Source organism: Tupaia chinensis, unplaced genomic scaffold (assembly GCF_000334495.1).
Source record: "Tupaia chinensis unplaced genomic scaffold, TupChi_1.0 Scaffold000429_1, whole genome shotgun sequence".
Classification (NCBI taxonomy): Eukaryota; Metazoa; Chordata; class Mammalia; order Scandentia; family Tupaiidae; genus Tupaia; species Tupaia belangeri.
Window position 1 is genome coordinate 3,590,669 of NW_006159934.1, and position 27,957 is coordinate 3,618,625.

General features: G+C 37.9%; 1 long non-coding RNA gene across 1 annotated transcript; it reads left to right on the forward strand.

The window, feature by feature from the left end:
* Window positions 1–1,047: 1,047 nt before the first annotated feature.
* On the forward strand, window positions 1,048–20,461 carry LOC102470032 (uncharacterized). Its single transcript, XR_335505.1, has 3 exons — window positions 1,048–1,194; window positions 18,353–18,496; window positions 20,367–20,461. It is a non-coding gene; the product is annotated as an uncharacterized LOC102470032 (long non-coding RNA).
* Window positions 20,462–27,957: the final 7,496 nt, after the last annotated feature.

Genomic DNA, 27,957 nt, shown 5'->3' on the forward strand with positions numbered 1-27,957 from the left:
TCTCTGTAGCAAATCTCGACCCAGTTAATGGCGTGGTTTCTTGGGAAGGGGAAAAAAAGAAGAGAAGGGATGGAGAGAAAGGTGGAGAGAGAGGTAGAGAGAAGTACATTTCCCTTGCCTCTAAGAAGATGATTTAAAGTTGGGTTGAACTAGAAATAGAATCAACTGAGGTGTGTAAATCAGATCGCATTTGAAGTGCTCAGAGAAGCTGCTATTTTTAAAAAAGAACTCCTGAAGGCAATATTCAGTAAAGTGAGGAGTCCTTTTGTAGAAGGCATAAATGCCCCTGGATTTATCCTTTTTTAATCACCTAAATGTTAATCTATAAGATTTCCATACATAGTGATACATTCTTGCCTAATAACAATGTATAGTTTAAAAAATTGAGACGCTCTGATAAAAATTAATGTTTGACTTCATCTTTTGATTCTGACACTGAATTTGGCTTTGAAAAGTACTTTTCCCCTTGCACTTGAGCTTCTGGAATCATTCCTACATAGTTACTGCAGTAGATGGTGGAGAAGATGTGTGCTTACCAACAGCAGAGTACGATATGTGTGAAAATACCTACTCTAATTCAAAACCATTGTCTGTGAATTATCAAGTGATGTGTAACAGGTGAGCAGCTTTGCGTCTACACTCTGGTTTGGGGGAAGGCATTCTAGTAAGCTATGTGAGACCTACAGTGTTTTTGTTCTGTTGACTTACCCTCTCAAAACTGGTTAGCACTCTGTCACCACTTCCTTCACTCTGAGAAGACAAGCTGTCCAAATGAATCCATTAGTTAGCCTCCTGCATTTACACAAAACACATGGTGCTCCATGCTTCATTAGTACGGACAAGGTGTTCCAGGCACTGTGTCCCCACATAGAGCATCCTGTGGCGGCTGCCCCAACCAAATGCCTTCATGCTCTGTACCTTTCTTGCCTCTGTCCATGGCCTCTCTCCTCACTCAATGAACCTGGACAAAGCCTTCTGATCTCCTGCCAACAATCACTTCTGCATTGATTAATACTTCCGTCTTTCTCTGTGCCACGCCAAACTGAACTGAGTTTGCCTCTTCCAGCACCTCTTTCGCTGTTTTCTGCCGATCCAGAAGAGCAAGAGTTGTGTAGCTGGACAAATCTGTTGGCCCAGGACCGGCACCAGACACAAGATGATTAAGGAAGATAATGATGAATGAAGGACTCACAGGTGAAAAATGATCTCTTTAGAATCCTTATTGATCTGCCAGCTGAGATCTTTTTTATGCGAAACCTAAATGAGACATTTCAAATTGAATCCAACTCTTGAATAGCTCATGCAACTTTTGACCTGGAAATGATTTTAAATGGAATCTAAGGCATTGTTTAGATGGGGAAACTGAGGCTCAAAGCATAAAAATGACTTGCTCGATCAAAGTAGCCTAATATCACTGACAAAGTCAGGGCAAGGAGATGGGTTTGGTACTCAGGTCACCACTGCAGGCTGCAGGACCATTTTTTCCTTCTATAGGACTCAGGTTTTGTCAATGAGCTAATGTCATACCTCTGGCAGTATAAAAGACAAGGTCAGGCCACATGGGTCTAATCTGGACCTCAGCTCCAAAAGGGGCAGTACAAAGAAGACAGACAGGACAAAGCATGTGGCTTGGGGATAGAGGAACCAGTCTTATAGGCAGTAGTCAATGAACAATTGCTCTCACCTTTGTATTCTGGCAGTGAGAGGGAAACACAAGATGATACCTCGAATGCCTAGTCTCCAACAGAGAGAGCTATCTTTTAAATTAAAAAATATATAAATGAGAGAGAGAGAGAGGCACCCTCAATGCGAACTTATATCACAACTCGCTCCCGGTTTTCTCAGCCAACCAGGATCATTGGCATGTGTGCCCACCATGCACATGTAGACCTGGGAAATAAACCTGTGGTGATCTTCCATATGGATCCAGCTTCACTTAATCAGCTATTACTGCTGTGCCACCAAGCTAGCCTGGGAGAAAGCTATCTTTTCTAAAAAGCATTTCACTTTGGGATTTATTTCTCCATGACAGGGAAAATGTAAGAATAGAACAAAACTTCACCAAATGGGCCGTGGCAGTCTGGGGCAATGGGGAATGATACTCTGGCTTAATGGGCAAGCCAAGAATAGAACCTGGATTGGTGAGAAATGTAAATTGCCTGGAAGCAGAGGAAGGCATGCCCTTCCCACAGGATATAAGAGATCCAGATTCCCCAATTAGAATGCAAACTACCCAAGAAGCCCTTATCAGCCCCATGTCAGTGATCAGTTAACACGTTGGCATGCTTATCACCAAGCGTTCCTTGCCTGAAAGTATCTGAACAGAAAAAGCTTGATGGTCAAGGCTGGGTAAACACCATTCTGCCTGCTTCACATACCTTCTCATAGGTCACAGGTTGTGGAGGCACAGTCTACAGAAAACAAAGCGTCACCTCACCTTCCTCAGTAAGGACTCTTGAATCCCCTCATTATCTGCTAAGGAGAGTCATCAGGAGCCAAGACACACAAATGAGCATAATTCATACATACCTTCAAACAGCACGCACTGACTGATGCCAACCATGTGCTAAGCACTGCGCTGATCACTAGGCTACCATGACTAAGGAACATCCCTGCCACTGAGGAGGGCACAAGCTAGCAGCAAAGACAGATGCCCACAGCTGACTCCAATGAAGTGCAATAAGGGCTGCATGGAGAAAAGGAAAGTGAACTAAAATTTGCTTCTAACCTACCATGTATTTGCCCTCAAATTAGGACTCTGAGAGAAGGAGTTGGTGGGGAGGAAGAGAACATAGGAGTGGCCAGAAGAGAAAGCTGGTGGGTTCCTCTGCTGAGATGATCACAGGATAGGGAGCGTCAGGCCCTCCTCCTAAAAAATCACAGGCAAGTTGGCCAAAGCAAGGAGTATGGTGTCACATGATTATAAGCTATGGCTTATGAGTTTTAAAAATCATTTAAAGAAGTCTCCAGGAGCTGTTGGTGGCACAGAAGTAATGCAACTAAATCCACATGGGAAGGTCCTGAGTTCATGTCCTGGAGCCTCTCTGTACTCCCCAGACTGTGTGTGCCTTTGATCTGCACTGGCTGAGGTTGGAGAGGATCATGAGGTAAAGACCGAATTAAGGGTGCACCTCTCTATTTCTCTCTCAAAAATAAAGAAACTTAAAATAAAGGAAGAAGTTTCCAGCTGCATTTTTAGGAAGTAAATTATTTCTAGCAAGGAAAGTTTTTAGACTTGCACTGAAATAATAACTTCTTGCCAGGAATGGTGAACAGCAGACACGTACCATTCCCTGTGCCTCTGGGCTGCCCAGCATTGTATTCAGTAGGGCTGCCCTATCTCTCTGCCTTTGTCAGGAGGAATCATACCTGTATTACCCTGCTGTTGTTATAAGGAGTTAAACCCTATGCTGTTGAAGACAGATAGGATGTTTGGGAAGATTCCTATCAAAAGTTTCAAGTGTTAAAAGACTGTCGTCAACTCTTTCTGCTAATATCATTTTACTTGCTGTTCTCTGAGAAATGAAGATACAAACTGTCAGAAAGTAAGTGTGGGCTACGAGTAAAGCTGCTGACTGATAGAGGATAAAAGAAAAATGCAAAAATACTACTAGATCGGCTTTTCTTTAATCCTAACAGAACAGACATAAGGAAGGGCTGCATTTCTATGCTTGAGATTAGTGTTCACTTGGTGTGTTTTCCTGTAGTTGAAAAGTGAGTTTTCACGCCAAGGAAGCAAGCAATGCCATCTAAAAGTCTCCCATAAAACATTTAGGAAAAGGCTATGTTGGTGTAACAAGAAAATAAGGAACTGTACACCCATACCTTGAGTTACAAAGGGAAGGCTCACTTTATTCATTGAGTTACTTTTATTGCCTACTAACCATAAATACTTCTTTGAGAACCTACTCTGTCCTGGATGCTTTTCTGGGTAATACAGAGATCCTAAGAGGGATAAGGAAAAGTCCCCCACCCTAGAGAATCCACAGCGTAGTTGTGGAGAAAAGATGAGAACCTAGAAGATAACAGTCTGATCCTGCATCCTGCTATGCCATAGATGACAATCCTGTGAGTCAATATTATTACAAGCGATCAAGTAACAATTTCTCCCCTTTCCTAGGGTATTTTATTAGTGAGAGCGTACAGAGAATGTAGAAATTTAAATCCTTAGGGTAATTTTGATGTTTTCACATAAATGCATAATGATATTATTGATCCTGTATGGAAACTACCTGAGAAACAGTTGTGAAATCTGATGGGAGTTTGCACCTGGCAGCCTGGTTTTTCTGTTCATCAAGGAGTCTCGGAAAGCACCCAAAAGTACCTACAGCTCCCACAAAGTGACAACAACCTGGAGGGTTTACCAAATGAAATGAACAGTTCTAGAAGATCGGGAAAGTTTGAGCAACAGTAAATAGTAGCGTCAAGTAGAAAGGAGATTGCTCCTCTTATTTTCAACCACCAATATGCTCCACAAATCAATATTAGAAACTGCATCTTATAGATTACATCATCATGGGAGATCATCTGTGAATCAGCATGAAGGGAAAAATAGAAGTTTCCCTTATTATTATTTTTTAAAGAATCCTATTCATTGTGAAATGCAGGAGTGATTATATCGCCCCCAAATAATTGTCCACATTAAAGCGATGAATACTCTGTTTACTTACTTTTGTTAAAAGAACAGTGTTAGTTTTTTTACATTTTGATTAAAGTATTTTTTAAAGTTTTGATTAAAGTGTTTTTAAAACATCGAAAATAACAACAATATCTCTCAGAAAATAATGAGTTTCTTCCTGTTAGCTGTCGAATTGTTTACTCCCATAACTGAATAATAACAGCACATCAAAGCCAGCAGTGGTAATTAAATGATTTGTGAACATAGGTTAACAAATTAGTGCATCATGATGTGTAATTGTCTAATTAGGATAAAAATGTTAGTCCTACCTAAAAGACTGACAAGATAGAAAAACAAGAAGAAATAGGTAAAAGATTTGAATGTACATAATAATATTATTTTTCTGCTCACAGCTTGAGAGAGGCTATAAGCATCTTCCAGATTTTACATGTCCAAGTTATATACATAAGCTTAAGGAAATGGAGCCAGGAGAAAACAATCAAGAAATTGTGGATTTGTTATATTTTCAGGGTGAATTGGGAGCTGTCACTATGACTTCAAATAATTAAATTGTTCGTAGTTTTCATATGGTAACCACCAGCATCTCACCAGACCTGAGAGAAAATTCTTTTGATTTCTACTTTAGCTCATGTCTAAACTAGACTTAAAAAAAAAAAAAAAAAAAAAACTGAGAGGAAGTATGCATCTCTCATTCTCTTATTAAGCATTTGCTATTTAGTATCCATTTATTCAATACTTATCTACTAGGTACCTACATGCCAAGAAAAGTATTAGACTTTTTTTAAAAAGAATTATTTTATTTAACTTTATTTATTTTAATTTGACAAGAGAGGGGCAGAGAGAAAGAAAGAGAGAAAGCAAGCTGCCAGATCCAGGACTTGAACTGCAGTTGGCCATATGGGAGTCCAGTGCCCTTAACCACCACACTACCTACCACCCCTAAGCATTAGACTTTTTGAGGAACACGAAGATGCACAAAACTTAGATCTTTCCTCAAATAATTTTCTTTTTTAATGAGAGAAAGGAGGCTGTGTAGCTATAAGCATTAGGTGGTGCAGACGATGTGCTTTAGGGTTTCAAGAGACAGATAGCTTTCAGCTGGGGAAATGCAGCTGCACTGTCAAGAGCTTGGTCTTGAGTGATGGGAGAAAGGGTGGTCAAAGTCTTTGCAGGCAATGAGAAAGGCATACACAAAGGCACATGTAGTTTATTATTTATTCTGCCACCTGTTGAGTAGCTTAACCCTGATTAGATCCCAGAAAAGAAACCAATTCTATTCTTATTTCCATTGCCAATGGAAGCATTGGACAGCTGAAAAAAAACGTGCTCTCACAATGGCCAGTAAGTTAGAGACAAGGCAGGGGGTTTGGAGGCTTCAAAAATCTTTGAATCCACCGTGGTCATTTAAACAATTGAGTCTCCTAAATATACACAGATTTTATATATGAATGGGTTTGGAAAAATAAAGAGACTTCTGAAATGCACACAATACTCTCCTTTTAATATCTAAGCAGTGTTTGTGACATTGTAGGATTCTTCCAGTCCTGGTTAAAGCCACATTCTTGGAGATAGAGAAAGCACTCCCTTACTCCTTCCTCGATTTCCACCTCTACCACATCCTCCTTGCAGTCTTGGGAAGCAGTCTTTAATTGCTAGATATCTATAAAGGATGTGTTGAAGGTAGTTTCCTGCTTTTCCTGTTAATTGAAAGAATTGTCAACAGTTATTAGGTTGTGTGTAAATGCGTGAATGAGATAGCAAAAATCAGATTCTAGATAGTAATCCAAGACAGGGCAAGGGGACAAAGTGATTTCTTCTTAGACTTTTGCTCTGAAGACAAAAAATATATATATTTAATAAAATGAGGGGTTTTGCCCTATAGCTGACACCAAGAAGATCTCACTTCATACCAGGGACCCCCTCAGAGCATTCGGACACTAACTTTCTATCTCAAAGCCTAAACTATTACAATTGTTCAGTTGTTCATTCCTCTCATTCTGGCCACTATACTTTCTCTCTACAGTCTATTATCAGTAGCCAGTTTTCTTTTTAACTTTTTGTTTTTTAATTTGCTAGAGGGTGTATGTGCCTGATGGAGAAAGAACAAGAGAGATGGGAAGGAAGAAAGCACTGCCCTCCCCCATGGCTTCATCACAATTCCTTCTCCCCCATTCTCCTCTAGGGATTTTGGGCGCACACGCACCTGCACTGAATGTGCTTTTTAAGCTGCTGGGTCTGGAGCTCAAATTGCTCAGTCAAGTATGTGGGGGATCCAGCTACCTTAACCAGCTGGCCCCTTTTTAGCTTTTATATAAGAAAATGTTTAGGCAATCTTTCATAGAATATATAGGTTTTCTTTTTTTAAGTTCATTTATTTCTTCCACAAGAGAGATAGAGACAGATATCTCCAACAGGATCTTTAATAGGATCTGCATGCCACAGTCAGTCTATCCTGGATCATGGGCACATGTGCATGCCCTGCATGTCCAGGCAGACCCTGGAATATAAACTGGGACCTTTCCATGCTGGTCCACCATTACAGAGCATTGTGTTACCATTGTGCCATGGTGGCCAACCCTGAAGAATGGCATATTCTAATGTGAATTACATGAGTAAAGAGAAACATGGAAGTGATTCAAATGGACGTCATGAAGCAGTTAAAATTTTGTGAAATAGGCTCAGTTGTAGTAGCATGCACTGTCCAAGTTACTGTGTTCCACAGACTAAGACCACAGGTTTGATTCCCAGTCCAATGTAAAGGCCCAGTGTGGCGGCGTGTGCCTGTAATCCCAGCAACTCAGTGAAACTGAGGCAGGGGGATTGCAACAGCAAGACTTTGCCTAAAAATGACTGTGTCCTAGCTGCTATGACAGAATGGTAACAGAAGTGTCTTGTAAAGCTTGAAGTCAGTCATATGGCCAACCACAAGTTCCGATTCCTGGGTGGGCCTGAAATCACTCCAGGCATGCAAACAGGTACCCAGGATCCTGAGGAGCCAAAAGGCTGGGGAAAGAGGATCATTGCATGACAGAACCCTGTGCCCTGTTGAGGGCTCTCTCCACCTCCCTCTGTCATGTACATCCACACATTATTATAAAAAGGGTTTACAAAATTAAAAAAAAAATCTTTTGTGTGAAAGAAACTGGTTTAGAAAGACTGGAGCAGGAGAACAGATCAGAGACATGACCTAATACTGCTTTCAAGGATGTGGAGAGCCAATGTTCATGTGTTATCATACATCTCTGGGATCTCTGCTAGGACTGATTTCATAACTTGTTCATGCAGTCTGGCTCCTAGGGACTCATGAGCCACACCCCAGCAATCATATGCTCATTTGAGAAGGCAGGAGAACCACTTTCACTTCAGTCAGGAGGGGTAGATAACCAACTTGTTACAGGAGACCTTGTCCAAGTTACTAAATTTTCCTAGACCTCAATTCTTGCCTTCATAAAATGAGAATATTGGACTGAATGAGCTTTAAGAAGGTAGGCCATACAATGCATCATTAAAAAAATGGGACATTTTTGTCCAGTTTAACATGTTTACCTAACAGGATACCTATACAGCAAACCAGGATGCATGGGCTTGCTACTCCAAAAGTCCCTTTACACACTGGATTCTGATTCACAAGGCCCCTGCTCCCAAGAACAGCCCCAAAACTTTTAGTGACATTCTGGAATTTAAAGGAAAAACAAAACCAATAACATGACAAGAAATAGCTACCTTGGAGAAGATATTTAAACTCAGTTTCACTGTTATAGAAGTCAGAGGCAGACGCTACCTGATTTCAGAAATTAAAAGTCATTCAAGGGACCAGCAGATAGCATAATATGGTTACATCATTAGACTCCCACATAGTTGACTGCATTTCGAATCCTGGACCTGGTGGCTTAAAAAACTCATGCTGGGCAAATGTGCATGTGTGCCCAAAATCCAGAGAGGAGAATGGAGGAGAGGGGTTGCAACATGACCCGGGGTGGGGGGTGATTTCTTGTTTTCTGTCTCTCTGTCTCTTCAGCAAGCACACGCACCCTATAGAAAAAAAAACTCTCTTAAAAAAAATCACTCAAAATAGTTTAAGAAGAGGTATTGAATTATTTTCTATAAACTTTTGCAATTCCTAAAAAATATGCAAGGAGGAAACATAGTGTATCATATATCAATCTACCCAATTTGTACATAAATTTATTTCAAATCAAACTGCTATAATAAACAAAAATAATCCAACATATTGCCAAAGAACAAAATAAGATTAATAAGCTAAACTGCAATGAATAAGACATTTTATATTTAATATTCTAGTCATTATTTTTAATAATTTTAGTTGATAATATCAATTCTGTTACTACTAGTTCTGACATAACTCTTCAAAATTTCAATCTAAGAAGTTGACTAGACTGAGCATTTAGAACAATACATTCCATAACATAGATGCTCAGAATCTATGTACTTTCAGCATCTTCAAATTTCAGAGATCTAATGTGGTAGAGTTATTGGTTTATGGCTGGTTTGGGAGTTAACTTTTGGGATTCTGCAGTTTCACCACCCATTGAGCATTTTAAAGTGGAAAGTTTAATGATTTATCTTCTGTACAAATTGCTTTTCTGACAATATTATTATTGGAATAGAGGCCTCCTTTGAAAAGAAAGTCTGAGAATACTGTGTAATGCTCAACATAATGAAGAACATTCTAAGGACCAAATGTTTCCAGCAGTGAAATAGATTTCTCATAAAGAGAGAGTTCTCCATCACCCTAAGTATTTCAGCAGGTGCTGGGTGGCCATCCTTGTGGGTCACAGTGGAGACAAATTTTCATTGAATGAGAAGCTGCATGAGGCAGCCTCTGAGGTGCTGGCCAGTTATAAGAGGGGTGAGTTTTGTGATCCTAGGGCTCTTAGGATTCTGACTAAATTGATAGATAAATATTATCTCACACTGTCCCTTAAAGCAGTGTACTTTACATACTAACATCTTCCTGTAGAAAGCCACAACTCCCCCAACTACCCTATGTGTACTAATGTTACATTTCTTTCCTACTGCTTGGTATGGAATAAAGCTGAGTTTTATTTTGACTAGAGCAATTTTAATGCATCTGGGAAAAACAAAAAGCTCTAATAACATACCTGAGGTCTGTGAAAAGAATGCATTGCTCCATAGTCAGTCCATAACTAAAGAGGAGCAGTCCGGCCCATGTAATACAAATTCTATCTCAGTCTTTTAATAGTTAGTGAAAGGCTAGAGGAAGTCAAATCAGACCTGGATTCAGTTCAACACCCGGGTCAGTGTGCAACATGGGCAAATAAATGATGAGCATTTCCATTCATTTACGTTGGCGGATGTCCAAGGCTTCTCCACATCTGTGCTGTTAAGCTTCTGTCGGCAGGCGACATGGCAGGAAACGTGCAATGCTCTTCATCACGCAGTGGTGCCTCACCAGGGGCAAATGAACAGGGCCACCACTGACCTACTGAGTGCTGCTTACAGCACACTCCACAATTCAATAAAAAAAAAAATCTGTCACCCTTCTGGAACTATGCTTTGCAGTGAAACTAAGCAGGAAGAGGGACACAGCAAGCAGAAGGAAAAAGATACAGACTAGAAATGATTCAGCAGTGGTTGAAAGGCAACGCTCAATTTATAACGCTGACTCTCAACCTTTAGAGTATTGTTTTCCTCTACTTGACTGGATCCTAGAAATTCATAATTTGTGCTGCTTTAAAGCAAGGACTGATAGGAAGGTCAATGTACTTACTCTTTGATCCTAAAACAAATATGTCTTTTAAGTGACCTTTGACATCTCTAGGCATGATCTTCCTACAAATATTTAAAGTAAGGGATAATTAGACTCAAATGTTCTCTTTAAGTCTTATCTCTGAAACTAGCTAAATAAATCAGATTGTAATCACCTAAAATGTGTTTTGAGAAACTAACCAAACTAAAGATAGGTAACAAATTAACTCTACAAGAATGAAATGTACTGGACAAATAGATTAATTCAAGGTCAAGAATAAATATTCTGGTTTTAAGTGGGATTCATTGTGAGACATAAAAGTGACCAATTTTAGAGGAACTTAGTCACCATCATTGTATTCTCCATAGATATTCAGAACCACCACCCAAAACACACTGGCCATAATATTAGAGATATGGGGTCCAAAGGCCCAGATCAGCAAATGATGATCAGTGTGGCCTTGGGTAAATTATTTCACCTTCTAATCCTTATCTACAAAATTGAGATATTAAAATCTATCTAATATAGTTACTGTGGTGATTAAATTTTACAATTAACTTCATTACTTGAAATTTTTAATGAGCTCTTGAAATGTGCCAAGCACAAAGATCTAAATAGACATTTCTCCAAAGACATGCAAATAGCCACTAAGCACAGGAAAAGATGTTGAACATTATTAGCAGTGAAATGCAAATCAAAACCAGAATCAGATACCACTATGCATCCACTAGAATGGTTATAATGAAAAAGACAGACATTAAAAAGTATTGGTGGCATAGTCAGTAGCAAACAGAACTGCAGAGCTTGAGGCCATATGGTTGACTATAAGTTTTGATCCCCAGGTCTGCTTGAAAACACACCAGGTGCATGTGCATCTGTCCAAGATCCTGAGGATGTAGAGGGCTATGGAAAGGAAACCGTGGTGTGACAAGACTCTGTCAAAGGTGTCTCTGTCTCTCTCTCTCTCTCTCATTCTCTCTCTCTCACACACACAAACTATCTATCATGAATAAAATAAACACTTTTAAAAATTAAAAATATGGGACCATCAGGTGGCATGGTGGTTAAGGAGCTGGACACTGCTACGTGGCCAAGGTTCAAGTCTCAGATCTGGTGGCTTGCTTCCCCACTTTCCCTCTTCTCTCTCTGTGTGTCTCTATCTTTAAAGTAAAATAAATGAATGAATTAAAAAATTGAATAAGTAATTCTTTTAAAAAATTAAAAATATAAAAAGTGTTGGTGAAGAGAGAGAATCTGGAACTTTCACACATTTGTGATAGGAATGTAAAATGAGATAGTCAATTTTTAAAAAAATATGACAGGCCCAGCCTTGGTGAACACTTTACTGATGCTGTGCTCCATAGTCTGGAATCCATGGAAGTCCTGGGTTCAATTCCCAGTGCAACCTAAAGGCTGGGCATGGTGGCGCATGTCTGTAATTCTATCAGTGCAAGGACGCAAAGGAAAGAGGATTGTGAACTCAAGGCTGATTGTGAACTCAAGACAACATAGTAAAACTGTCTCCGAAAGAGGTTGGCATGGTGTGGCATGCTTAGAATCCCAGCTAGGAGGCAGAGGCAAGAGAATTTCAACATAATAAGACTCAGTCTTAAAAAAACAAACAAACAAATAAAATGACTTCCAGTTTCACAAAATGTTAAACCTAGAATTACAATATAACCCAAGTTCCACTTCTAAATATATTCTCAAGAGGTCCATAGTAGTATTGTTCATAACAGCCAAAAAGCAAAACAACCTAAATGTCCATTACCTGATGAATGGATAAGTAAAATGTGGTATATCTCTACAATGGAATATTATTTGACAATAAAAAGGAATAAAGTACTGATACATGCTACAGTATGGTTGAACTTTAAAAGCATTATGCTAACTGAAAGAAGCCAATCACGAGAGACCATACATTATATGATTCTATTTATGTGAAATGTTCAGAAAAGGCAAATCCACAGAGATAGCAGATTAGCAGTGGCCTAGCACTAGGAGGATGTGAGGAAGAGACTTAGAGGGTGGCAGCTAAGGGGTGCAGGGCTTCTTTTTAGGGTAATCAAAATGTTTTAGAATTGATTTTAGTGGTGGTTTATTGAATCATATTCTTTAAATGGGTGAATTGTGTGGTATGTGAATTATATCTCAATAAAGCTGCTTTTTTTTAAATTGCCAGGCAATTTCCCAAGCACTCAATACATGACAAATGTGAAATGCACATGGTATGAGCTGAATAAATACAATGCAAACACATAATGCCTCATTACTTTGAATAAAGGGGGAAAATAACTTCTAAAAGAAATGCAAGTGCATGTGAAATAAAAAAGCCTAAATTACTGTGCTAATTAGGAATAAAATAACCATAACTAAGGCATATCGCCACGTAGTGTTGTACAGGGATATCATTAAACTGTACTTGAGTATACAGTAAGGCAAAGCCTTGAGTGGCAATAATCTTCTGCAATATGCCATTGAGTCATAGTGTTATTTAAACAGAAAGTGAAGGCCATAATAAACTACACTTGAGTATCAAAGACAAAGAGATAAAATGACATTTTATAACAAGAGAAGAGATTTGAAAGGAAACTATGCCTCTAACTCTTTACAGTCTTGGCTGTTATATTTCAAATGCTCATGATTCCCACACCTTTGGTACACAGTCACCTTTAATACAAGAAAACAGGAAGTCATGATTTTCCCTATCCTGGAATTTAAAAGACATAGCATACTTCCTTGGTCTTTGACTTTTCTTATTCTCCTGTTGGCCCCAGGAGACTATCATTTCACAGTTAAGAGCTAACACAACCTGAGGTTATCGATAAGGGGAAAAAAACCAAGGTGGTGGGCTGGCAGGTGACATGGTGGTTAAGGATGCTAGACTCCCACATGGCCTACTGCGGTTCAAGTCCTGGACCTGGCATCTTGCTTTCTTTTTCCGCCCCACCCCCCCCGCCCCGTTCAAGTTAAAATAAACAAAGTTAAATAAAATAACTCTAAAAAAAAAAACAAGGTGGTTAGCAGAGGACAGAGATGGCACATCAAAATTCTAAAGAGATGATGAGTGGACATAAAATTTTTCATATTGATATGACAAGGGGATTGTACTTGTGTGCCCAGAAAAAGGTCATGAAAAGGATTTATGTGCAGTAGTAAGGTCTCAGTAGGCCAACAGTCAACAAGGCAGTAAAAAGTGAGGCCAAAGGAGAACAGTCCAGAAATACAAAGAGGTTGCAAGAATGTTTTGAACAGTTGTCCTAACCATATCTACTACTCACAGTCTTATATTTTCCTTTGCTCCTTTAAAAGGTCCAGAGTTTTCAGTTGGGACTTTGATGGTTCTAGGTGCATAAGAGTAGGATAGTTGTTTGTAAACTGGATGTTTATGAGAGACGGAAATAGTCTGTAGTAGAAAAAAAAGATTTCTTCATCTATATAGTGAAGAAATGATATAAAGAAGTGATATCATAAAGCACAGATGAAGTATAGGGTGTAACAGGGTTAAAACACAATGCTTTTGAATCTGATATACATGGGAAGTTTCTAGGTTCAAGTCTAGAAATATCCTTGAGTATACCAGGCATGCATGCCCATGATCCAAGGCTGACTAAAGCTGGGGGGGTAGGTTGCTGTGTCAAGACTCTCTTTCTCTGTGTCTCTCACTCATGGGAGAAATAAATAAATTTTGTTAAAAAAGCATAGGTAAGGGGCCTGCAAGTGGCATGATGGTTAGGGCTCTAGATTCTCACATGGCCAACCATGTTCAAGTCCTAGACCTGTCAGCTTGAAAATCACACCAGGGACTTGTGTGTGTGTGCCCAAAGCTTCATGAGGATAATGGACAGAAGGGATTGTTGCATGGCCATCCATGGAGGGGTGATTTCTCATTTTCCCTTTACCTATCTCTATCTCTCTCCAGAGATCACAGGCACCATATGGCAAAATTAAAAATAAAAAAAATTAAAATAAAGCCTAGATGAAGCATAGAGGATAGAGACTAAATCTTATAACATGGGAAAGCACTTATAATGTAAAACATTTCAAACTACTGAATTGATAGGTGAAAGCGAGTGATTATCAGAGATCTACAAGGAATGGAATAATTTAGGGAAGTGAATAAATGACAGATACTTAGAAAAAACATGGAGAGTCAACTTGGAAATAAAGGTACGAAAAGGGAAATGAGTCAGGCAGTTGAAAAGATATAAGAAGAAATAATGGTCAAAATTAAGTATGGTATTGCATATGCAAGAGAACAGGATTAGTCAAGCTATGAAGAAAGATAAGAATTATTCTTGGAAAGAAAAGAGAAAAAAATGAAAAGGGTGTAGAAAATCCCCACTGATTAGATAATTTAAAGAACAGCTGTTAAAATCTAACGTCAAAAGAACAAAAAAGTACTAAGGCAAAAGAAAATCTTCGATAGTACACAAATAGTGTGTAAATTGTAAAGGTATGTATTACATTTGTAGGATACATAAATAAATGTGAGAAGATTTGAAGAAGAGAATTTTTAAAATGTAATTTCCCAATAAAATGTCTTCTTATTGATAGTATTTGAGGGGAAAGTTTTTTTCCTAAGGATAATGAATTATCGGGTGGTACGTTTTGATTGCAAGTTTTTTCCCTTCAATGTGATTCCTCCACCGGGGTCAGTATTCTTCTAAACTGAACAATAAATATGGTAGCTACAAATGAGTTTGTTCAGCGATGCTGCTTATTTTTAACTGTCTGGAAGTTATTTTTATCCATTTCCTAAGAAGCTCAGTAATTTTCTGATTAATAATCAACAACATTTAATTGAATACTGTCACATGTAGTGGCTAGATACCTGCTCTTGGAAAACAGCAGAGAATATAGAGTAAACATTGGCCGGCCCTGTAGCATAGTAATGAAATGCCATGCACTGGGAGCTGGTTCCCCACATAGCCAGCCTCCATAGCTTGAAAATCATGCTGGGCATCTGTGCATGTGTGTGCCAAATCCTGATAGGATGGAGGCGTGGAGGAAAAAGGATTGTGGTGTATCCACGCCCCATTGGGGGCCCTCTCTCTCTCTACTTCTCTGGTGAGCACACATAGGAACTGGCTAAAAAAAGAAAAAAAAAAGAAAGTGATCATAAGCAGATTCAAGCCCTAGCTCAGTTATGAGTAACTTAAAGCAAAATTGTTGAAATTGTTTCTTTATCTGTTTAAAACTGAAGGCCTTGAACGAAAAGAATTTATATGTCCTCTTAAGTCACTTGAAGGTATGCCTCTAAGGCACTGGTATTACTCTCTAAAAGATCGTGTTTTACTTAATCTGTATAAGTGATTATTAAAATCTTGCCTTTGAGGATGATTTTATGATGCGTAATTGTTCATTAAAATTGATTAACAGGGCCAGCAGGTGTTGTGGTGAAGGTGCTGAACTCTCACATGGCCAGCTGAGGTTCAAGTCCTAGACTTTGTGCCTTGCTTTCTCACTTTCCCTCTCTTTCTCTGTCTCTCTCTGGTGAGTGCACATGTCTTATAGAAAAATTTTTTGAAGTGATAATAATTAAATTAAACATTTAAAAAATTAAAAATTGACAGCCTCAAATAATCCAAAATTTACAGATATATACTAGATAAGAAGAAATACAATAAATGGATTATGACTTTGAAGGCCATATATCTGCTATTATATAGAGAAACTATTTGGATATCATTTAAAATTTTTAAACAAAGAAATTATATAACTAACATGCAGTTACTATATTATATTAATAATTAGTATGTAAGTATATGTTAGAAATTTAATTGTATATTAATAATAGCTAATTAATATTTTAAATAACCCATTAGTATTAATCATAGCTATTTGGAGATGCATTATGATTTGACTGAGAAGATGAATGGCAGGGGGGAACCTCCTTGGGTGTTAGAAATATTGTATATTAGCTCTAGATGGTGATAACATGTATAAAAGTTCACTAAGCTATACATGCAAGATCTGTGTACTTTATAGCATATGTTATATTTCCAAACAGATAGTAGATGTCATGTAAACAGACTTCCAGGGTCAATTGGATTTTCATTTTTCTTCCAGATATTTTTATATGCTTTTATTGTCCTTTGAATATTAGGTATTTCAGCAGTAAACACATAAACATCATAATTCAAACTCTGGCAAGGTGGCAGACTTTTTTCTTTTACTATATATTTGTTTACAAGAAACTCCACTTCTTTTGTTCAAAGAATTATTTTATTTTAACTTTATTTATTTATTTACTTACTTATTTATTTATTTTAACTTGACCAGAGAGGGACAGAGCAAGAGAGAGAAAAAGCAAGTCTTCAGGTCCAGGACTTGAATCGTGGTCAACCATGTGGGAGTCCAGTACCCTTAACTACCATTCCATCTACCAACCTCAAGAATCTCCATTTCTTACATACCCAATCCCTAACAATTGGACATTTAGGTAGCCTCTAATTTTTTTGTTATCATTACTCCTTGTATGTAAATTTTTCTGCATATCATTAATTATTTACTGAAGATAGATTCAGTGACTTGAAGAGGAGATGATATGCAAACCATGGGCCAGCATTTAACTAGAAGTTAAATGGGACACAATGTGTCTCAGAAAAAGACTTTGATCAAACACTGTTTAGACCACTTGGACCATCTTAGAATAAAAGGCTCAGAATGTAACATTAGCTCATCTTTTAAAAATATTGGCACTTAGAGTAGCCCAAGGAGAAAAGTGAACATCCAGAGAGTTTGCTTTTTCTAAGCACCCTCAGGTCAAATTTCTCTCTCAAGAAACTCAATCTCAGTCTTTAAATTTTAAAGAATAAAACATAGATTGGGAGGCTTGTCTAAAATCTTAGAAATTTTAGAAAATGGTGATCTAAAGTCTGATAAAAATTCATCTCTCATTATTAGCTATTTTATGATTCATAAATCAAGATCCAAACCCTTTTGATTTGGGCTACTTTGTATAGGCAATATATATATATATTTTTTTTTTTTTTGGAGAGATTTTCACTGTAGGGCGCGTGCGCTCGCCAGACAGACAGAGAGAGACATAGAGACAGAAAGCGAGAAATCATCCCCCAGGGGGGATGGTCACGCCGCAATCCCTTCTCCTCCATTCTCCTCTCGGGATCTTGGGCACACACGCACACGCGCCCAGCGTGAGTTTTAAGCCACCGGGTCCGGGACACGAACCGCGGTCGACTACGTGGGAGTCCAGCAACATAGCCATTACGCTAACTGCTGGTTCCCTATAGGCAATATTTTTATACTTGTATGCAGGTGTGTTTAATGTTAGACCAGCTTTCTTTCTGCCCTTCGAACACCCATTCCTTTTGTTTTCTAGAACATATATTTTGGTTGGCAGCAGCAAGTAGAAGCTCAGACTCCCTTTGTGTTTTTCTAACCTCTCAGCACAATAGTGTAGACCTTTGTTTGTGAATACAATATTATAGGATATGCCTATTTTCAGTTGAAATCCAGTTCATCTGTTATAATTTAGTGATGTCCTAAGCTTTCACTTCCATTCCTGGACCTTAAGATGACTTCAGATTTTGGCTGAGCTTCACGGTTCCAATGTCCACAGACAGATCCATATTTACTTATTCACCCTACTCAGTTGGGCTGTCTCCCGCAGTTTCTGGGACATGAAAAATATCCAAACTGGCAAACTTCAGAAAGAACAGGCATTTTTTTTTCAAGGCATATTTTGCTTCATTGTGACAAAAGGCCAACCTGTTCCTCTGTTTAAAATATGCAATGGAGTTATTTTAGCTTCTGAAATTTTCCATGCTGAGTAAGCATTTATATTGAGAAAAAGAGGGGGGAAAGAAGAATCCTATCAAATCTCCTTAGCTTAGTAATTGTAGGTGCTCTGAGGTCTAGAGCATGAGTCTGGATCCTTACAAACTTCACCTGGATAAATGCTTAGAATACCAGTAGCCAAGCTTACACCTCTCTCTTCTCCACAATAAAACTTACAGGAGGCGATTCTTCTCTGTAGATACCAAACAGCCCCAGAAGAAAAGATGAACAGATGCCAGCATTTAGAGGTCCACCTGGGGATGAAATCAGCTTGAAGTCTCCTCACACTGAAGCTTTCTGGATACCAATCTTTTCTGTACCTGGTATTTACATTTAGAGAGTTCTTGCCATATCCTTTAATATGAATGGGAAACCAAAGAATGAGACATTTGAGTAAAGCCTCAAACATGAATGACAGCAGCCAGTGAGGGTGAAGGGCAAGGATGGGAGTTAAGTAAGGAAATGGGAAGCTAGATAGTGCAGTGGTAGAATGTGATGTGCTAGAGGCATTCCCACATGGGAGGTTCCTGGTTCAAGTTGGGAGACCTCCCTGAGTATGCTGGACACGTTTGCCCATGATCATGGACAGTCTGAAGGCTGGAGGCGGATCATGGCATTGAGACACTGTTGGGGGTTCACTTTATCTCAGAAGAAATAAATAAGTAAATGTTTAAGAATAAGAAAATAAAAAGAAATAGATTTGTTGGATAGTAAGAAAACTTAACAATGACTATAAACAGTCTTACCAAAAGGAATCAGTATTACAGTATTACATATAGCAAGAATGGGGCACATTACCAATGGGACAGAGAACAATAAATAGTTTTGAAAATTAAAAATTAGGAACCAAATTCAATAAAAGAGTTAGAAGACAGAGTTAAAAAAAAAGGATTAGGAAACAAGATTAGTTCAAAAGTTTTAACATATGATATAGAAGCTCCAGAAAACAGAGAATTATAAAAAAAGTAAAAACTATAGCAAGATGTATCATTATGGAGATAAAAGACAAAGTATAAGGAGGATAGACTAAAAGTTTACAGAGTAAAAACAGATTCCATACAGTGGATTAAAAATCCCAATGGCATCAGATATCTCAGTAGTGAAATTAGAAGGTCACAAACAAATGAATCACTGCCTTCAATATCCTGAGGGGAAATTATTTTCAACCAGGATTTTGTTCCCAACTAAACTACCAATCAAATGTAAGGATGACTAAAGGTATTTTTAGCTCTTTAAGAATTTAAAAGTTGGACCAGCTCCATGGCCTAGTGGTTAAGGTAGCTGGATCCCACATGGTCAACTGTGTAGTTGGAGTTCCCTACCCAGGGCCTTGAGAAACACAGCAGATACATGTGTGCCCCAAGTCCTAAAGGGTGGGAAAGATGGAGGATAAGAGATTCTGGCATGATCTTGGGGGATGGGTGCTCTCTCTTCTGTCTCCCTGTCTGCTTCTCTCTGTAGAGCATATAAACTCACTAGCAAATAAATAAATATTATCTGCCGTATTTCCTACTGGAGGTATATTACCCAAGACAAGACAAAAAAAAAAAGGAAAGAAACTGGGGATGGAGGGATGGGGGTGGGCATTGAATGCAAGAAATGTGGGATCCAACTCAGAAGTTGGCAAAAGTAAAGGCTGGGATGATGGTGAACCAAAACCAAGAAAGGCAGTAGTGATACAAGCTAAGAAAGTTTCTAGAACAGATTGGAGGGTTTAGGGAAGTAAGTCCCAGAAAAATATAAAACATACGTGTATGAGGGATATATTGGGTGGTTGGAAAAATCATGACCTATTTTGGACAGAAAAGTATCACTATTTTAGACAATCTAATGTATTGCTCGGCATGAAGCAGAGGTGTTAGTATATCTGGAAAACTTAGTACCTGAAAAAGAAAGGAAATAGACTTATTACCACAATGAGATACCAATTCACATGCATTAGAATGGCTGGGATTTTTAACAGCTGACAATCAATTTATTAAAATAATTAAGTATCTTCAGTGGCTCAATATGGATGGAAGTAATCCGTTTAACAATTTCAGGACTGAGTGGGCATCTGAACTGGTCCTTTTACTTTGAGATTCTTTTCCTTTGCACCTCTGATGAAGTCAGTACACACTTTCTCTAGAGATTTTACATTGCAGCTGGTTAAAGTAATTCTAATCTTGTGAATGATCACCTCTGGCTCTACAGGTGTTTTTGCAGTATCTTTGAAAGCCACTGCTGCAGGACCAACAGATGGCATAATGGTTACATCTCTGGACGCCCACATGGTTGACCGTAGTTCAAGTCCTGGACCTGGAGGCTTGAAACTCATGCTGGGTACATGTGTGTGCATGCCCAAAATCCCAAGAAGAGAATGGAGGAGAAGGAATTGTGGCATGGCCATCCCCCCGGTGTGTGTGTGTGTGTGATTTCTTGCTTTCTGTCTCACTCTGTCTTTCTGTTAAGCACATGCACCCCACAGCAAGAAAAAAAAAATCTCTCTCTAAAAACAAATAAAAAAACAGCAATGGCTGCGGCTTCCTGACTGACTTATTCCTTAGGTAGAGCAAACAGCAGTGAGTCGGGGCAGGAGTGGGCTGACCAGAACTCTGAAGCACCTGTGTCCACAACATTCTCAAAAAACAAAATGACTGTCATTAAAAAACAAATAACAGGGCCAAGAGATGGTGTAGTGGTTATGTTGCTGGACTCTCACATGGCCGACCATGGTTCTAGTCCCAGACCTGGTGGCTTGACAAACACTCTGGGCGGCATGTGCATGCGTGCCCAAGATCCTAGGAGAATAGAGGTAAAGGGATTGTGATTTGGCCATCCCCCACAGGGGAGCGGGGGATATGATTTCTCACTTTTCCTCTCACTGTTTCTGTATCTCTATCCCCAGCACGTGTATCCCCTTAGGGGACAAAAAAAAAGAAAAAAGAAAAAAGAAAGAAAGAAAGAAAAAGAAAAATCCTCTAAAAAAAAAAAGGGAAAACAAAACGATTTCACCAGGATGTGGAGAAACTGGAACCTTCATGCATTGCTGGCGGGAAAGTAAAATGGTGCAGCAGCTGTGAAGAGTTATTTGTCAGTTCCCTAAAAAGTTATACATAAAATTATCATGTGATTCAACAAGTTCACTTCTAGGTGAACTTATATCAAAAGAATGCTTCTGCATATATATTAGAAGATATAATCTTCTTTGCTAATTTTTACATTGTTTTGAGAAATAAGACCTTTCTATTTGTTTATTCATTCAGCAAATACTTACTATGTGTTTATCATTTATACTTGATGCTGTGAATGTAGTGCTCTGCAGAGACATGGTCCATACGTTTCTAAAGCTTCCAGTTAAGTGAGGTAGATTACATATGTAAAACACATAAAACAGTGCCTGGCACATTAGTAGATGTTAATAAATATCAATTTTTTAACTGTGATGGCTAATTTTATGTGTCAACCTGACTGGACCACACGTTACCCAGATATTTGGCTAATCATTATTTCTGGGTATGTCTGTAAGCTGTTTCTGGGAGACTTTAGCACCTGAATCAATGGACTGAGTGAAGTCGATTGCCCTTCACAGTGTGAGCAAGCATTATCCAACCCACTAGGAGCCCAGTTAAAACAGGTAGGGGAAAAAGGAAATCCCTTTCTCAGCCTGACTGCCTGAGTAGGATATTGTTTTCTTCCTGCCCTTATACTGGGACTTACACCATTGCCACTCCTAGTTCTTAGGCCTTTATACTTGTGCTAAAAATTATACAATCAGTTTCTTGGTTCTCAGGCCTTTGGACTTGGAGTGGAACCACACGACTGGATGTTTCTGGGTCTCTGGCTTGCAGACAGCAAATTATGGGATTGCTCAGTTCCATAATTGCACAAATTTCTATGACTAAGCTCTCTCTGTCCTTCTCTTTGTAAATATGTAAAACAGAATCAATAGGATAGATGAATGGATGGATGGATGGATAAATAGACAGATCCTATTGGTTCCATTTTTCTGGACCACACTGGCTAACAAATACATTAACTCTTAAAGTAAGAACCCACAGGTTTACTCATGCACCTCTAACTCAGTGTCCAAAATTTAAAAGCTGGGCTTCAGTTACCATCTGGTTCCTTATTTAGTAGGTTTATATTGCCCATATCCATAGCCCTAGTCCATTGCTATCCATACTGTAAGCATGGGAGACATTCTTCTGCTCTGTAATATAAAACTCAAACAAGAGAGCAAGTCACTCAATTTATTTTCCCTAGAGAGCTGGGAAATGCAATTTTATGTCTAGAGAAGAAAGGATTCAAAAGTTTACCAAAGTCCTGGGAACTTAAATTGTAGGCAGGGATAATATTGCTGTTCATCACTGTCTACTTATTTTCTATTTAAAGAGTTTTATCTTCCTAGTAGAGGGGGTTGGTTTAATAGAGTGTCAGGGGAAATGTCTAGTGAATGTATTGATTGACTGTATGATGATAAATGTGGGCAACTTATCTCCTAATCTTCCTCCAGGTTTGCCTAGCTGAGAGTGAATAAAATTATTTTTAATATAGCCAAGACTGTCTTTTCTCTTTTCCTTAAAATTCTAGCACCATACATGTGCCTAAACAACTGTCTTTTTTTTTCCCCCAAAAAAAGAGTATGAATTTTTAGACTGGCACCAGGCAGAAGGTATTTCCATACATGGCACTTTATGCCTGAGTGTAGTTTTATTATTTTAGCTAGGTACAATTAAGTTGTCCCAGGATAGTATTTGAGGAAGCAAACAAAGAAATACATACTCTGTTCATCTATCCAGTATGTCCACATTTTACCAGAGAAGATGGTCATAATACATCAAGGAAAAAAAACAAGGACCCTTATTACCAAGGGTAAGAAAAGATCTCTAAGGCATTCCACATATAGCGTGCAAAACAAAAGCAACCTAAAGGGATAGGAGGAATAAGACTGTTTAAGGAAGCAAATTAATTTTATTTCAGATTCCACTCACCAATATGAAATGTTTCTTAAAGTGTGGTACAGAACGCAGCATTTTAACTGTGCATCTCCTTCCTTTGCTTGCTCGAGACAAATGCAATTCTGAAAAGGTTTTTACTCTGATGCTCTAACAAGAAGTGTACTTCTGTCACATCCAAAGTGAGTGATAATACTCAGGCTATCCATTACTCCATTCAAATAATAGGGTTTGCTTGCTTTTAAGGTCACTTGGGCTATAATGTTGTTATTGTCCTTTCTCCTCCTCATTTTCACAGAAGACCGGTAGAAAAAGAGGGCAAGTACTCATTCATGAGCAAAATACTGCTGTCACCCTTTCCCTACAATCCTGAATCTCCTTGCTAATGACGAGCATGCATGTAACGGTGGTCTTAGTAGGGTTGAAAGCTTAGGTTTCAATATGGATACAACAACACAACATAACAACTAAAATCCATTCCTAGGTATTCTTTATTTAGTTACAAATAAGAGTGGAAGTGGAGCTATCAGGTGGCGTGGTGTTTGAGGCACTGGACTCCCATACGACTGACTATTTGAGTCCCGGACCTGGTGGCTTGCTTTCTCACTTTCCTTCTCTCTTTCTATCTCTCTCTCTCTCTCTGTTTCTCTGGTCAAATAAAATAATAATAATAAATAAATAATTCTTTGGGGCCGGCAGGTGAAGTGGTGGTTAGGGATGCTGGACTCTCACATGACTGACCATGGTTCAAGTCCTGAATCTGGAGGCTTACTTTCTTACTTTTGGTCTCTCTCTTGCTCTGTCCCTCTCTGGTCAAATTAAAAATAAATAGATAAATACCTGGAGGGGGGTGATTTCTCCTTTTCTGTCTCTCTGGCGAGCGCATGCACCTTATAGCATAAACATCTCCAAAAAATAAATAAATAAATAGATAAAGTTAAATAAAAATAATTCTTAAAAAAATAAGAGTGGGAGTACTTAAATAACATTTTCATGTCAAGACTGCTTGAGGTGCTTAAAATAAAAAAATCATAAATTATGTTAAGCACAGTGGTAGAAACATGTTTTCAGGCCAGAATTTTACTAATTTTTTGATCATATGAAATTCTATTAAATAGTAAACCACATCTCCAAAGTTAATAAAAATTCATTCAAATTTGAAAATGAAGAATCATTTCTTTGTAGTTGATATAGGTTAATAGTGTTTTTGTCCCATCACTTTTATATAATGAAATACATAGCCTCAAACTTTACTTTCTGTCTATAATAATTTCTGATGTAAGTTCGATTTTAGTTAACTTCCAGTAATCTTACATGTTTTAGGTTTGAAGTCATGTAAATATCTGTTGTATTGTCTCATTTTCCCAGAAGATTAGTAGAAAAAGAAGAGAAATGTGCAGTATTCATTCACACACAAAAATACTCATCCTAACAATAACCTTTTTATTAAACTGAAATAGTTTGGGACATTCTAGATTAACTGTTAATGTTGTCTTTGGTTTGTTGAAATAACTATAAATTAAACCCAGGATTCCTGGCTTCTAAGTTCAACTCTATGACTGTGTAGCTATGTGACATTGGTCTAGGGACCCTATCTCTGTTTACTTATCTGTCAATGGACCACAGCATCTCTATTATCATATTAAATTTTATCTTGAAATAACTCTTCAAAGCAATGTCCTATGACCTGCTAGTGCTGTCCCTGCCTCATTTTGCCATGTATTTGGAGTCCTTCACATTACTTTGTAGACTTAGAACAAAGCATGTTTGGTTTAATATATTCAACTCCAAGACTTCTTTTCCTAAGAAATGCAACTCTTTGGCGTAAGAGGTCCTCCCAAGGTTTTTATTTTGTAACACTTCATATCTTTAGAAAAGTTCTAGTCATAATACAATAAAGAACCTGACATCATTCATTCAGATTTACCAATTGTTAATATTTTCCCCTGTTCGTTTTCTCTTTATCTTTACTCTCTGTTTTGATTTTATAAGCCTTGTTGTATGTTTGACAATTTATTGTAGGCATCATGACACTTCATTCCTAAATACTATGTATTTGGCATTCATTATCACTAGCATGTGTCTCCTAGGAAAAAGGACATTCTTCTACTTGAGGTATTTAACATTGATTTAATACAATTACCTAAAATATACTCAATATTCAAAATTCCCCAATTGTCCCAATAATGCTCTATAGCTTTAATTTTTTTTTGGTATCCCAGGATTCAATCAAAGATTATCTAATGCATTTAATTTTTCTATCTCTCAACCTTCTCTTGAGGTACAACTTTCTAGCCATTTTCATTTGTTTTCCACAATATTAACCCTATTAAAGAATTCAGACCAGTTGTTTTGTGGAATGTCTCTCAATATGGATTTATCTGTGTTCGAATGGCTAGATTCAGGTTTTATATTTTTGTAAGGAATATCAGATAGCTACTGTGACTTTTTCAATGCATCACATTCAAAAGCATATGACGTTGTAATTGGTGATTGCAGTTTAATCGTTCGGTTAAGGTAGTATTTGTCAAATACTACTTCTCCTTAAAATTAATAAGTTATCTTGGGGCTGGAAGGTGGCATGGTGGCTAAGGGAACTGGACTCTCCCATGGCAGACCACAGTTTGAGTCCTAGACCTGGGGTTTGCTTTTGCACTTTCTCTCTCTCTCTTTTGCTGCTCCCCTAAATAAATAAATAAATAAATAAATAAATAAATAAAGTTAAATAAAATAATTCTTAAAAAAAAGTCATCTAGAGAGTGACAAAGATTGTTAATATCCTGTTCTTTAAAGTTTTTGGCGTTCATTATTGCTAGCTTTGTAAGGCTCCTATGTTTTGTTTTATTTTATTGCCAGACAGCATCAGTGCTTGTCAGAGATAGAAGCAGGGAGAGAAAGCAATCCCCCAGTGGGGCTGGTCACATGTTAATACCTTCTTTTCCATTTCTCCATCCTGTTGGGATCTGGGGGCATGCTTATGCACCTCGGGTGTTAGTCAAGCGGCTGGGGTTCAAACCATCATCCACTGTGCGCGATCTGACTCCCTTAACTACTAGGCGATGGTTTACTATGCTTTAATTGCCCTCTACAAAGGTGAATTGGCATAGTTAAGTAATTTCTGGCAGAATGGAGGAAGCAATTGGTTAGTGGGAATTTGAACACGGACACACCCTGAAGAAAGAGAGATGGTGAAAGAGAGAGAGATGTGGAGGTACTGAGGTAAAATAAGAAGGTACAGTGACAATATGTTAGCATTTTAAACACTGTTAAGTAGAGGATATTAGGATGCCTAATATGGATAATAAGCTAAGAAAACTAAAATTTGTGTTAGGTGTTGAACAGCCCAAACACACTATACTGTTTCTATCTTTGCAGTTTTTCTATAGTATAAGACCTAGAGCTTGAAAATATTAGGTACATATAATACAAATAATGTATTAAAATCTTTCATAATGATGAATATGGGTTCCCTTATTTATCCCCCCCCCGACACACAAACACACACGGCATTTTGGTTGTAATTTCCTTATATTTTTGGCAGAAAAAATTTAGGCTTAGCAGTAAAAAAGACAGTAATCAAAGTGAGAGATGTAAAAGTTTGTAATAGACTTTACAGATAGGGGAGTGCTTGATTCCCTGTGATATACAAGAGAAACAAAAAAATCTAAACAGGTCTCTGCTTTTATCTTGAAGAATTGTACCACAATACATCTGCATTTGTTTTCTTCATGTTTCTCTTCATGTATAACAGAGCTAATTTCCAACAAAAGCAGAATTCTATACCAATGTGTGGGACTACTTATTAAATGATAGGGAGATTAAACTAAATGTTGCAGTAAAGGGAAAATGTTCTGCAGAGAAGAGCAAAAATAAATAATAATGATGATGATGATAAAAAATGCTAATGAGCTGTGATAAAAAGATCCTGGAAAGCAAAGGTATTCTAATAATAGTATAGTAACTGGAACAGAGAGCATTGAAGGTGAATTGTGAAAGAGATTACATGTTAAGTGGAAAAAACAATCTGGAATAGGAAATGAAGTATTAAGACCATGAAATAATAGATTGTGTAATCAAGCAATAGAAATAAGGTCTTAGCAGAGAAGTTTTGGACTTGTGAATTATACTAATATATGTCTTCTTTTGTGATCTTCATGTTTCTCTTACTTATCAGATGATTAGAACCCGAAGTAGGGAAAACAATGTTTTACTATGATGTCAGTGTTTTAGGAAAAAGAGCCAAAAAGTGGAAAAGTAAGCTTTTTTGCAAATACAATGATGTCATTGTTGCTGTCGTCATGCTTCTAGGATAACTGTATGATTGTTAATTATAAAAGCAGAAATAGTAGTAGACAGTTTTTCTTAGAACAGGAGTGCTATGCCACTAAAACATGCATAATGGAGATTACAAGAACAATCAACAAAATGCAGGGTATTACAAAGACTGATTTTTAAGCTGCGTTATAGCCAAAATACACTGTTAAGAACCCAGCCTTGTCTAGTGAATGAATAATGAAATAGCCATGTTTTACTAGCTTTATTTAAAACTCTTTACAAGTTGAACAATCTTTTTGAGGCCTTTTTCTAACATTTTTGCAATTTCCTGGAGCAATGGTTTCTTTTCTTTTTTTCTTTGAGCTACAGTGGCTAATCTGATTTTGGTGTTTAAGTAATTATGTCAATTAATGTGTGCTGAGAGTAATTTCATTTGTTGAAATGGATACCAGGTGAATATATAATTAGTAGAAGGTTGTCTCTTGAAGACCTTGTGTGCAATTTTCCAAGATGAGTTGCAGTATGGCAGAGTAGAGTTTTGAGTATAAAGACTTTCTGGTTAGTGGCCAAAC